The following is a 13,911-nucleotide window of genomic DNA, read 5'->3' on the forward strand; positions in this document are numbered from 1 at the left end:
ACTTTCTCACTCCTCTCTCCCAGCTGCTGTTGTGCAGCAGTTTTTTCCCCTTTCTTCAGTCTGCTCTCCCAGAGGCCCAACCAGCATTGCTCCCTGGCTCAGCTCTGGCCAGCAGCAGGTCCCTTTTGGAGCCGGCTGGAGCTGGCTCTGATCTCACATGGGGCAGCTGCTGGGCTCTGCTCATAGAGGCCACCCCTGCAGCTCCCCTACTACCAAACCCTTGCCACATAAACCCAATACAGTTAAATGTCACAAGCTTACAACTTTTACTATAATTCAAGCACAACCCTCATAGATAAGAAGCTTCTCCAGATGTATGTGCCGTTTCCCCAAATTCAGTTAAACACTTTTATACTCAGAGCTTAAATTCAATTACCATTAAAGCGAAATATATCTCTCAAGCTGCAATCATGTTCTTAGAAATCTCTTCTCTATTTCTTTATATGTTTTAAGAAAATGTCCACCTTTAAGAAACAAGGCCACAAAGAGTATAGCTTAAGTATAGCAGTTACAACAATATAAATGTGAATCTAAGAAATCCCAAAGAAAAAAAAATAGCGGGTCTGAATCAACACATGCTTCTTAACTGGAAATCAGTCCTCACTTTCTAGTGTTAATTATTTTAAGTCACCATTGTGTTTCATTTCCATAAAAAGGGGATAAGGAAGGTTACAAATCTGTGTTGTCTACTGTGAGTGAATTCTCATTTCGAAGCTCTCCAGCCTACGGTATTTAAATGATGCCATCACTGAATATTTTTCCCCAGTCAAGAACTCAGCCTAATGAGCCAAGAAGAGCACATGCACATGTTTAGTCCCTAAGAAAGGATATTTATGCTCAAAGAGACCTATGGAGCTCAGAAAACTATACAATCACCACTTAAAAGTCTGCAGAGCTGACTCAAAGCAGCAACTTTTTCTGGTGATGCACATAGTAAGAACTGCTTTGAAAGCAGCTCCTGTAAATCACTCTTCTGTTCTCTTTTGCTTCCCATACATTTCCTTTGTGCTGTGAATATTACACTGTTGAACAAGAAGCAACAAGAAGCAACTCCATGATAGATATTTTGAGTCAGAAAGCAATTTCTAAGCAATTTTCACGATTTTTTTTCTTTTAACAGTGTTACATGTAAAGGAATAGATTCTGTTTTTCAGTTATACCACCATAAACATCCCACAAATTTAACTTGATTTACCATGGTTTTGCATACACAAAGACATAGTTTGGTGGAATATTTACCAAATGTGGAGAGGGTTAAGTAAGACATCCCAAAGTTGAAAATGAGCTTGAGCTATTGAGGTAACTAGATACTCTATACATAAGAATATCCTAAATAGCATTCTTCTCATTTCTTACAGAGAAGGTAAATGGGCATACTTAGTAAGAATCAGCAATTGAAAGAACTGGTTGCTGAAACATATACAAAGTTGTGAAAAGCCCTCATCCATATATTCAGCTGTAGTTAGGGGCAACATTAGAATAAGGAAAAAGTTGTTTTGTGGTTTAGTTTAGTACCACCTGAATGCCAAAGAAATCCCCAGAATGTCTGAATGCCATATGCAGTGCTCTTGTAGGCTCGCTGTTATCGTTCTGAGAGACCTTTAAAGCATTTTGATATTTCCAGGATGCAGGAAAGTTGTGTTTTGTGAGAGAGAAGGTAGTGGCTTTCTTTCTCCTAACAGTGTTGCTTACGCTTGCTGTCAGCTGGGTCCCTAGCATGCAGGGAACACTTGTCCACATGAAGAGATATTTCCTCTTTATGTCACCTTGCACTGGAGATGGCATACAAACCAGTTGTTTTAAGGGAATAAAACAGTTGATTTATAATAGGACAAGGTAATGGCCGTTTCTTTTTCTCACAGAAAACGAAGACCAAAGAGGTTCCAACATTTTAGACAAGATTTTCTCAGTCTGAAAGCTTTGAGAGGGTGCCAGTTCTGAACACTTGTTTTGGGGTTTTTTATCTACAAGATCTATTCTTCTTCCTGTGAAAGAAGTGAAAAGCAAACAATAATAAAAGATTTTCATCTGAAAAAGACATGAGCACAAGTTAAACAAATGAGTATTATTCTTTTGATTAGCTCTCATTTGCTACTGAACTGTGAATTTGCTGCTTCGTTAAACATGAGGTGAACAAAGGGAAGCCTAATTAAAGGTTGTTACCTCTCCATATCATTGGTGCCTAAAATCCATCATATCTCTACTCCCTGTTAGATAATGCATTATAAAGAACTGATCACTGTTTTTGTCTCAAGGCCCAAATATGGTATGCTGGGTCATATGCTAAAAACGTTTGTCATAGATATGGTAATTACACTTCAGCAGTAAGCTACCTTATTGTAATTTTAGTTATCTCACAGGACTGAAAGCATAGCCCAGTCCTGCTGAAATTAATGAAAGTTTTCTATGAATGAAAGAAGGAGCAGATCTGTAAGGAAGAACCGTCCTGACATACAACACAACGTATAGGTTGAAAATCAGGTTATTCACACATGCCTGGGGTGAACGCGCGAGCTTGTTAAATCCCAGCGGAAAAAAGCAGCCTTGATACAACTGAAGAACGCTTCATCTGCTGTGCACAGGACAAGGCATCCAACTGACAACATACTTCTTCCAAGTCATCAAGGCTAAACAGCCTGTGAACTAGGAGGGCAGCTCCGTGCGAAGAGACCTTCCATACAAACATCGTACCCTAACACATTGGATTAGCTAGCCAGCTTTAAGCCCAGCTTTGAAAGCCAATTTCGTCTCTAGCTACAATGCATATTAAAAATTATACACATACATGGAAAAACACACAGAATCACGTGTAGATTTTCATGTATAGCAAGTATGTATTTTAATGTATATATCCACAGCAAGACATTGGTTGTGTTTCAGTTTCCAGGCTTTGTCACATGCAGAGAAGCTATGATCTTTACTATGTTTTACTTTCTGTGTTCAAATTCCCTGCTAGTCTTGACTGAGGAGAAATAAAACTTCTTCCATCTTTAATATTTGGAATATATTCAGCAGTCTACTTCTTTTCCAAGAACTGTTGTCCCACTCCATCAGGGATGTCAAGCAAAAGCCAGGGGTGAGTGACTTGTAAATAAGTACGTTTGCAGCAGGCAGAAAACAGTCAGTAGCTGGTCCTTGCAGGTCCTTCAAGGAGACAAGCTCTTAAGTTACCCAGTTACTTAAACAGTGGCCTGCTGCTTTCAGGCCAAAAATAAAATAAATAAATAAATAAATAAATAAATAAATGTGGCAGTTTAAGATGTTATTGAGGAAAAAAAAAAAAAGACAATTTTGCTAGGATACAAAAGAAACAGTGAGTATATGACTTGGTTCTGCTATGTTTTCTTGTCCCATTTTCACCAATAATTAGAGATATACACGCAGCTCAAATATCATGGATATGTTCTATATCCTTTTATTCCGGAACAGCATGAAGTCGGCACAGTTTTCCAGTGAATCTGGCCAACAGAACTGTTTATATGTTTATGTAGTTACTTACACTTGAGCAAAATAAGAGTGGAGAGCGGCATAAGCCAGAGCCGGTACATTTCAGCCAATTACCCAAAGCTGCCAGCATCCCAGGAGCAGGTCTGTGCAGCCTGAGTTGCAACATTAGCTACTTCAAAAGCATCAGGTCTTTTGTAAGCCACACTGGACTTAGTAGACACTTGCACTTGAGCACAGCAAATCCAAGAAGTCAGATGCATCCAACGTGCACTGAACTTGAATCAGGTCCAGTACAGAGTCCTGTGCTTGTATGCTATGGCTTTTGTCCACAATTTCCGAGGAGATATAAATTACTGCTAGACTTAAGGATCTTCTGCTATAACTTATAGAGTTTTCTGCTCTGATGATGTTCCTTTAAAGATTGTTGTAGCTATCAATTAGGGATTTCAGGTATGTCTGTATTTTATATCGCGAATAGCATTAATTGTATTTACTGCAAGAGGATTAGAAAAATATATATATCTGCTTTCACACTTACAATCAATTAAGCTCTGTGCCTCAGTGATGTTTATTAGCTTGGGCTAAACATCGTATAATATGGTTAGATAGTTTCTTCTCAGAAAATGGACAAATGCAAGCTTATACTTGGCCAAAGAAGGTGGTATAAACTTACACAGTTTCTCTCAAAGAGCTTCAGATATGGTCTGGTCTATATGCAAAAGGTTTTGAGAGTAGGATACAAATAAACCTCAAAGTGATCAGTCTTAATCCAATATCAGAGTGGCTTTTTTGGTCTGTTTATGCCTCTTAAGAAGAGGTTTAAGTTAAATTGAAAAGCCATGCTTAAAGTAGAGCAAAGCTGTTTACACTGGGGATTATACTAGCATAGCTTCACCTAGACAGCTATATCAGCATGGCGGATAAAATGTAGACAAAGTCTGCAGATGTAATGTGATAAAAATGTAATAGGTTATAGGAAGGAGAGGAAGGACAAGAATAACAACAATTTGCTGTTTGTATTTTGCAAGCTTTGAACATTTTTTTTAAGAAATAAAAACATTTTTCTCTTTCCTGTTTCTATGTGAAAGACTCAGACAATAGGAGAAAATAATCCTGTGAGGATTTAGGAAACTACATTGCTGACGATATAGAAAAAGCTGCCAAATTCAGGAAATAAACAGGCTGAAATAAACAGAAAAACAATATTTTATTTTCTCAAATCTCTTCGTTTTAAAGTATTTTTTTTCTCATAACAACCACATGCAAAACTAGTTCAGACAGAAACATTACTGGTAAATCCAGGTTGCTTCAATGAAAATACATTATGCACAGCCTTTTACATCTGTGGCACACTTCCCTGGAAAGCATTTGCCCCTTCTCTCGCCAAGTGAACTCAAGCACGCTGCATGTTGTTACGCATGCCATCTTAGCCGGCATAAGAGCATAGCATTTACGAGTCTCCAGATAGGGCCTTAAAAGTTTGAGACGACAGTTTTAGTTTTCAGCAAAGATGGTGCCAGCTGGCCAGCTCTCGGGATTTCCCCTGTCAAGTGATCCACGAAGCAGCAGTGTTGGCACCAGCTGCACAGGAAACCACATATACCTGTGCCCTTGGAGGGAGGTCAAGTGCCTCACTGACAGCCTGCGGCAGGCATAAAAGAAAGAGTGGGAATGCAAAAAGAAAAAGCAAGTGATCGCTCCCAGAGAGAAACTGGGAGGGGAAAAGGTGAGTGCTGGTTTCAACAGCGTGTCCATCACCTTTATATATATGAGCTGGCCCTGTGAAAATGGAAACAGCTCAGCACTGCTAGAACTGACAATCCTCGTGTTTTATTTCAGTCTCTGAGTACAATTAATAGGTCTGAAAAGCATAGTGTTATTGTTTATTGACTATGTTGTACTGTCTACTGCTGAAATGAATTGCTTTCTAAATTTATTCAAATATATTCAAACCAGATATAATGGAGGGACATGGCTTACAGACTCCTGCAATGATGATTTCCCACTGGTGACATTCATTGCAATATCAGAGAGTCGGTACTTCACAGCTGAGCCCATTTTCACAACCCTCCTGCCCTGGGCAGAGCTCACTCATGCATGCACTGCTTTTGGGTTCGGTGCAAAAGAAAGGCTGCAAGCATCAAGTCTCTAGGACTGGATCAGCTGGGATGCTGAATGAGCTCACTTACCACTGAACTATAACCAGAGCTCCTGCTCTTGGCCATGGCCTCTCTGCTGCCCATGTCCATGGTAAGGCAGCCCAGCCTCCAGCCACTGAGTGTCACTGCGGGTGAGAAGCCTTACCAAGCTCAGACTTTGGCATTTTCACAGGTTAGATCAAGAATTCTAAGATTTGAAAATTATGTTTGAGAAATAGCACAGAAACACCATTTTTCAGCAAGGACTGCTCCTGGCAATGTGTCTGACGGATGTTCTGAAGCAGAATAAGCAGCATTCAGCCTGTCCCGACCATCTGCCCAAGTCCTGTTTTCTTTTCCTCATTCAGTTCCATTGGAAAATATCAACAAAAAGTACATTTTTTCTTAACCAAGAAAGATTGTGTGTTGGTTTGTACTGAAAATCATAAGTCCTTTGTATTCTGGGAGAATACAGATGCAGCATAATGAATGGTAACCATTTGAACTCTCCGAGATAAACTGCTCCAAAACTTGATAAGGGCTCTTGAACTATGTGCATGCTATGCACAGGACTAATCTGGCAATTGGATAAATCTTGTTTTCTGCTCAATTACAAAATAAAAGCAACACAGGAGATGTATTCAAGATATAACGCAGTGATTTGGGAGCAGATGGAAATCTGAGCAAGTATTGAGTTACAGACTTGCTTTTTTTTCACCTGTGAGTTTTGTGTGATCATAGAAAATCTTCCTAAGGAAAAATCTAAGTCAAGGTATTGTTAGCTAAGCAAAACACAGAGAGACAAAGCACAGGTTGTTATTTATTTGTAGCTGTTTATGGTAGCACCTTGGGGAACAGCTAACCATGAAGACACTATTGCACTGTCCAGTGAACAAATATATAGACAGACTCCTTGCTGTAAACAACTAATGCTGGAAAGAGTGAATTGCTCAAAGTGTAGAAAGAAGTAAATGTTGTTATCATCCCCTATTTTATGAGAATGCTGAAGACAGTTATGATTCAAATCCATTTTTTTTCTCAGTCTTTTAAATAAGTATCTTTCATCACTATGGAGATAAATCATACAGCTTTTAGCTTAAATCAAAGCCAAATATGTATGGGGAAAATCATTGCAGCCTTGATAGCATTGCTTTCTTAAATATTCTGTTCTGTTTCAGTTATTCACTTCCTTTCTGAAATTCCTTTTGACTATTTCTATTTGAAATGTATACTACATGATTGAAATTTATTTCACCTGAAAATATGGCTTTGTGTCCATTTGTGACAACTGGGAGTGTCTGTTGCTCCTTAGAGTGAATATTTCTGTATCTCCCAAATGTCTACTTTGGCAGTAATCATTGGAGGAGATCACCACCCTCCATGAGTACACTGAAAGCCAGTGTTCCTGTGTTAGTAGCCTAGACTATCATGGTTTTTGTTTGTTTGTTTGTTTGTTTAATAGACCTAAAATGAATTCCCATAAAGGTCTTACTAACTTTTCTGGTACACCCATCAACTCCTAAATCTCATGAAAGAAATGTTTAGTTAAACCTACTGAAGGGAAGATGATGTCTAATGGAAACAATATGACAGATGAAGGCCATGGTATCTGGTGGAGACATTACCACTGAGATTTAGCTGTTACGAAATTTTCTGATTCTGTAGTGGCAGGTGACAGGATAAAATGTGGTGGCACCTTCTAACAATGGGCAGCTAGTATAGCATCTGACCATGTTTAATTGTCTACCATGTCAATTAAAATAAAAGAAAAATGTTATAAATATCTAAAGTGTGGGAGGCAAATGGACAGGGCCAGGCTCTTGTCAGTGGTGTGCAGCAATAGGACAAGGTGCAATGGTCAAAAACTGGAACACAGGAAGTTCCACACAAACATGCATAAGAACTGCTTTACAGTGAGGGTCACAGAGCACTGGAACAGGCTGCCCAGAGAGATTGTGGAGTTTCCTTCTCTGGAGACATTCAAGACCTGGCTGGACACTTTCCTGTTCAACCTACTGTAGGGAACCTGCTCTTTGCAGGAGGTTGGATTTGATCATCTCCAGAGGTCCCTTCCAACCCATATGATTATGATTCTGTGTTTCTGAAAAGAAACTGTACCAGGTTTATTCCCTCACAATGAGGCCAAACTGGATCATTCTGACTAGGTCAATGCCTACAGTTCCCCTTATCCTCCAAAACAGAACAACCACCTGGAAACTTAGTACTGGGGATGGCTCCTCATCCATGCTGCCCCCTGAGCTGTGCTCAGTAGTTATTTGGTAAAGCGATGTTTGGTGCAGGCCAAAGCTGCACCAGAAACTGCTCTAGCAATTTTATGGTAGGGGTGATTGAGGGCCAATGCCCAGACTGTTTCCTGGCCATGTTTAATTTGTTAGAGTAGAGATAGCCTTAAGGTGCAATTCATCTCCTCCCAATATAGACACCAAATGTAGCTGAATATTTTTCAGACTGCGATCTGTGGACCATTTGGTGATCTGTAAGACATCACAAGGTGATTTCACAATTGTTTTGAAGCAGCTTCAAAAGCTTTTAAATATAAATGCACATACATATATTTCCAGGCATGCAAACAAGAAAACAAAATGGGGAAAAATAAAAGTCACTGTAGACTCTTCCCAGGGTAGCTGTATTTTATTCACACATAAATGAAAACCATCATGGCAGTACTGTACTAGATGATCCTTGGCATAATTTCAAACAGGTTATCTGGAAGTAGGGTTAAAAAGAGTTGAGGAACAGTGGGCTAGATGACCCCTTAGAGTCCAGCCAGACTTATGACTGTGTTCTGATTTAAAGGCTGTGCAATGCATTACCTTGGGTGGGAGATGGTTTTACAATTTTGTAAAATCCATGTATTTCTCACCTGTACTTACACATAGGCAGAAGCAGGAGGTAGATGGAAATAAATGTAATTATGGGGTTGAACTAGAAATTAACAATGCACCGGTACCATGATACTTCTGCTTATTCTAGGTATATATTGTACCATAACAGTACATTTTATTACTTTTTTCAGCTATGGTACCATGATGCTAGTCATGTCATTCTGTGAACTCATTCTGTGCTATTGCCTTGAGTTTCTCATGCACAGCTCTGTCCCCTCCCAGACTAGGGCAGTCTTGCTTCCATAGGGTCTCTGTGGAGCAGAGTCCAGGATCGGGGAGATAACTAGTGGAGCTTTTTAGCCCAAAGGTAAGAATGAAGAATGAAAACAGTCCTTGTACTGTAGGATAATTAACTAATTTGGACATCAACGAGTTTATCTATGCCATATAATAGGGTTTTGTAGAAAATGGATTTTTTTCAGTGTGTTAGGAATGTCATGTTTTAATCAATGTCTCTTTGAATGTTAAATCTAATGAAGGCTGTAAGTAAGAGACTATCAATGTGCACAGAGGGTTGCTATGGAAACAACGGCACTCTGCTGGGTACTCCACACTGGCAGCTCAGCCCGGTATGGCCTAGTGCACATGGCATAGGCCTCTAAGAGCATTTCAGCAGTTAGACCAAGAGTTTTTTGAAGCTCAGAGAAGAGAGCTGTGTGCGGGTTTGGGGGAGGCTTGTAGGGTGGCCACACTGTATTGTGAAAGTAGGGGGGCAGCTGGTGGAGTCACTCATGGAGCTGGTGCAAGGTGAACCCTCACTGTCCAGGGGTGGGTGTAATAGCCCTCGTGGCCACAGGCTGGACAGTCCTGACTGCACTTAAAGGAGAGGAGGCTTCAGAAAAATTATCTGCACTGGTCCAGACTCACAGCCCCTGAAGCTGCGGGGGGAGAAGGGTTTAGGACCTATGGGATAGAGAGGAGCCTTTTCATGCAGAGGATCCTGGTGAAGACAGGAAAGCCATCCTGGCAACTTGGAGGGTAATGCTGGCCACTGCGGTGAGCACTGCTGGTGTCCCAGATGCTCTCTCTGTGATCACTGTGCATTTCAGTACTCATGCACTGATATACATTGCAGTGTTAGCTCCTCAGGAGCCTACCTTGTCCTGGTTCCTGGCATCCATGGGGAGTCCACAGAAAGTCAACCCACTGACTGAGAGAACTGTGGAAGAAAGCCAAATTCTTACAAAGAAAATGCAAAGTGTTTTTTTTTTTTTTTTTTCTTATTCTGAATAAGCAAATGATAGGACATTGTTTTAGGTTATTTAAATTAAAGATATTTTCAAAGTGCCATTTATTTCTTTATTGTCCATCCTGTTTCATTTCCTTGTTACAGTTTCATATGGTTCAGATAATATAACTTCATTGAAAGCTCTTTGGGACAGGGATCATTATTATACTTATAGTGCTACATGATCTCAGTTCCTACATAAATCTTGTAGTCACTGTTGCACTATATATGCAGTAGTAATAGCCAGGACTGTCTACTAAGTGTTGCTTATTACATGTGTCCATTCACCCCTTGATGCTCCTGGGTTTGCACTAAGTTCTTTTATTCAGCCTTCAGCAGTACAAGGCAGTGCAATCCCAATTTAAAAAGAAAAAAAATGTTTTTATTGTAACTTCCACAAATACTGGACACATTACTTTCATTAGGACATGAGGAGTATTTAATACATTTCAAGTCACAGGGAAATGAGCCTTCCACTTTCAAGCGTGTAAAGCAGCAGAGTGAAAGTGGGCATATTTCAAACAGACGTGAACACTCTCTCAGGCTCGCTCTTTCTGCCTTGGCTCTCAGCCACAATTTTAAAGCAATTTGCCCTAATCTGCCATATGGTTTTCTTTCTTTGCATTTTATAAAACTGCAGGGCTAAGTGAATGTGCCTCTTCGATAGCACTGACACAAGCCTGATTTAATTTAGACTTCCGTATTAACATACCAGCTAAATCAGTGTTGCAGCCTAAGAGGGAAACCTCAGTGCTGTGCACAACAGAGCTGCAATTAGTTTCCGAGTGGCACTAGCCTACAGCCCTTGAACTGGTTCTTCCTTGTTATTATTTCTAGAGGTTGGCCCAGAAGAACATATAGTCCACTTCAGCAGCATGTGACCCCCGCTCCCCTCCCCGAATCAAATCAGGCCTCCACTGAGACATTCTTCAGGCCTGAAATCACTTCCAAACAGCAGACGGTCTTAGTAAATCTGATTCATCATGTGAAAGATCTATATGCCTGCTGTATGAAAAGCATCTCTGACTGAGACTTCCAACAAGCCCTGGCAGTGAATCCTTTTATTCAAGGAGTCTGTGCAGTACACTTTTATATCACAGATGGCTCCAGGACTCAGAGACAATTTCCTTAAATAGGCTCCCGCACAAGGCTTGTCTACACATTTTACTTTGGAATTTTAAGCCTGTAACAAGAATGTGACATGGTTCACTAAACATACACTCCGTGTGCTTTTTAGGCACAAAAATTGCTCCCTAAGCTGCAGTGGGGACTGCTCCCATGCCTCATGCCCATGTGCATCCATCTGCACATTGATTTATTCACTTTTCTGGATCAGTTGCTATGTGCATCGCACAGTACCTAGCTAGCTCTGTCATGCCGTGTGTAGCCTTTCTCATGGACAAAACTTAGCTGATCTGCTCCAGTACACTGTAATATAAACAGCAACCCCAGCAGGAGGCATTAAATGATGCAGCCCTCCCCCTTCCACAGGTATCATCAGTGGATGCTGAATGACAGTGCTGCCAAACAAAGCTGGGATATAGGCAAAAAAGGGAATTCTTCCCTTTAGACCTAGAATTTTTGAAGGCAGGGATTATTTCCAAACCTGATAGGAACAAAACAAACAAACAAACAAACAAAAAAACCAGCTAAGAATTAGGTAAAATTCTAGATACCTGGAAAAAAAAACGCACTTATACTGTTTAGCTCACTTCAAAGTGGAGACATCTATGCTATTTTGTTTTGTTCAACAGGCTTTCAAATTGGGAGTCTTTATAAAAACCTTTCAGTTACATTTTTGCTCAGCCCTCCACAGTCAGTCTTCCCCATAATGAACATCTTTGTCAGCTGTTGTATTTTTATACAATCCAGAAATGAAATGTTTACCAGATCTCAGAACATTTGTGGCAGATTTGCCCATTTTTTTTCATTTGCATTTTGTTTCTGTATTTACCTTTTATTAAAAGCAGAAGTTAATATTGTGCTTCCCAGGGTCTGATCGTTGTCTTTGATATATATATTAAAAAAAATGTGCGGGGAAAAGTTGTTGTTAAAATTATTTATATGCAGGACACATGTAAACCTTATCCTCTCATCTTAAAGGGTGCTCTTCCACACATCCTTGAAGGAGCTATCAGATGCTGTGGCTGCTCCACATGCAAATGGCACAACACAGCTCATTGCACCATGGGGATTTAAGCACTATTTGGGTTCACCGCTGAGCAGAATGGTTTGTTCAGCCCAGCTTGGATTCCTCCTTTAAAAAGCCCCATGGAATCCTAAACTCTACTGAGGCAAAAAAAAAAAAAAAAAAAAAAAAAAATCTTTTGAAATTGGAACAATATCTGTGATTTCTACTTGTTTGCAATTTGGAAATTCCAGTAAAGAAAATTGAAAAAAATATATATATTTCCAAGTAGTTTATTTATGTAACTATTTGCCATTGAAAAAAAAGTCAGTATGTTTTGCTCCAAAGGGCAAGAATGTCTTTTCCTAGAGACAAAGCAATGCTAGAAATTACTACATAAATATTAAAAATGTGTAATACAAAAATTTAAATAAAATTAAGTGAGAAAATGAATGAAGGAGATGAAACAGCTCAGTCTGACACTTTTTGATTGACAGCTAAACTATTTTCAAAGAGCTTTCCAGACTGACATGTACCTGCCTGGTTATATCGTTCTCAAAATCCTCAGCTTTGTGGACTAAAATGTCCTCAGGATGAGGAGGGCATTGAAACCAGGTCTGCACTTCTTGGCAGAGTGCTCCTCTTGGGCTTTGATGCTAAGAAGAACAGTGGTTACTGGCTGCCACAATGAGTCAGACTTGCTCACTGAGTCTTTACTGTAAGAATGGAATAGAGGAAGCCCCACACAAATCCCAGATAGTGGGGCAACCCCATCCCTTCCAGTGGGACCAGCATTGAGTTACTCTGTGCTAGTAAGAAACAAGGCTATGGGCATGTTCCTGCCCTGGGGCTCCAGGTTTCCTCTGGGCCTATGAGCAGAGGTTTGGCATGCAGGAACATGTTGCTTGCAGAGAAAAGTACACAGCACGACAGTCTTGGAAGCACCTCAAGTGTTGCTGACCTAAGTCAGTAGGACTATAGTTCTCAAAAAAATGCTACACAAACTGACCAGGCTGAATCATGGCCATGCAGTTCTGTGCAGACACAGCTACAGATCTTTTCCGAAGATACTTCACTGCTCATCCAACTCAGTGGTTGACAGCAGTGCACAGCTGCATTCAAACTGAAGACATACACTCAGACCCCTGACTGACTGGACAGGGAGCACAACACTCCAAATTATTCTGAGGTAAGTAGACACAAAACCACTTACTAAACCATTTTAGTGAGGTTAGAGAGAGTTAGAGAGCTATTTGTTTGTAAGATAGAACAGGGCTACCTTGAAGGTTTAGAATGCTTTTCACTGGCCCAGAAGAGCATCTTAAGGCCCTGGTTAAATAAGATTCATGCTTATCTTTAAGCTCTCAGTAGCTCCGTTGAGGTGAGTGGGTCTATCTGCTTCCTTAATTCCAGGCGTGTACTTCAACTTCTGTAAGTCAAGGCCTGAAGGAAATGAAAGAGTTAACAACGTCTATTACAGTGATGACAAAGGATAGTTTTGGCTATCTTCATATAGTGCTTAGATATTCCATCAGACAATTCTTTGATGTCTCAAACTAACAACACTTGGAAACAGCTGAGGTCATTTTCATCCTGGAACAAAGATGCATTCTCAAGTCGTTTCAAGTAGATGAGGTAGAAGTAGAATCAGTACCAAAACACAACTGATTTCAAACTCCTTGGAGAATATAGCAATGGGAGATGGAGATTAGAAATCATAAGATGGAAAATTAATAATAATATTTATTAAAATTTAAGTACCTAATGCTGCATCTTACTTCTAAATAAAGCATGACCAAAAAACAAGTTCCAGAAGTGGAGAAGTCATCTTTCCTGCTGTTCCACCGCCAACTCAGCACACATGCTGGCATAGCTTGGCCCATGCCAAAAGTTCTCTTCAAGACAGCCCTTCAAGTCACTTTAGGAACCATCCTCCAGATTTTTCTCTTTGCACCTTACACTGTCATGTGGGACTATTCAGGCAGACTTTGCATCCTTAAACACCCCTACATGCCACCATGCTGCATCGAGGTTGTGTAAAACAAATGTTGGTTTCATGGTACA

The sequence above is a fragment of the Cygnus olor genome, chromosome 3, assembly GCF_009769625.2.
Source record: "Cygnus olor isolate bCygOlo1 chromosome 3, bCygOlo1.pri.v2, whole genome shotgun sequence".
NCBI lineage: Eukaryota > Metazoa > Chordata > Aves > Anseriformes > Anatidae > Cygnus > Cygnus olor.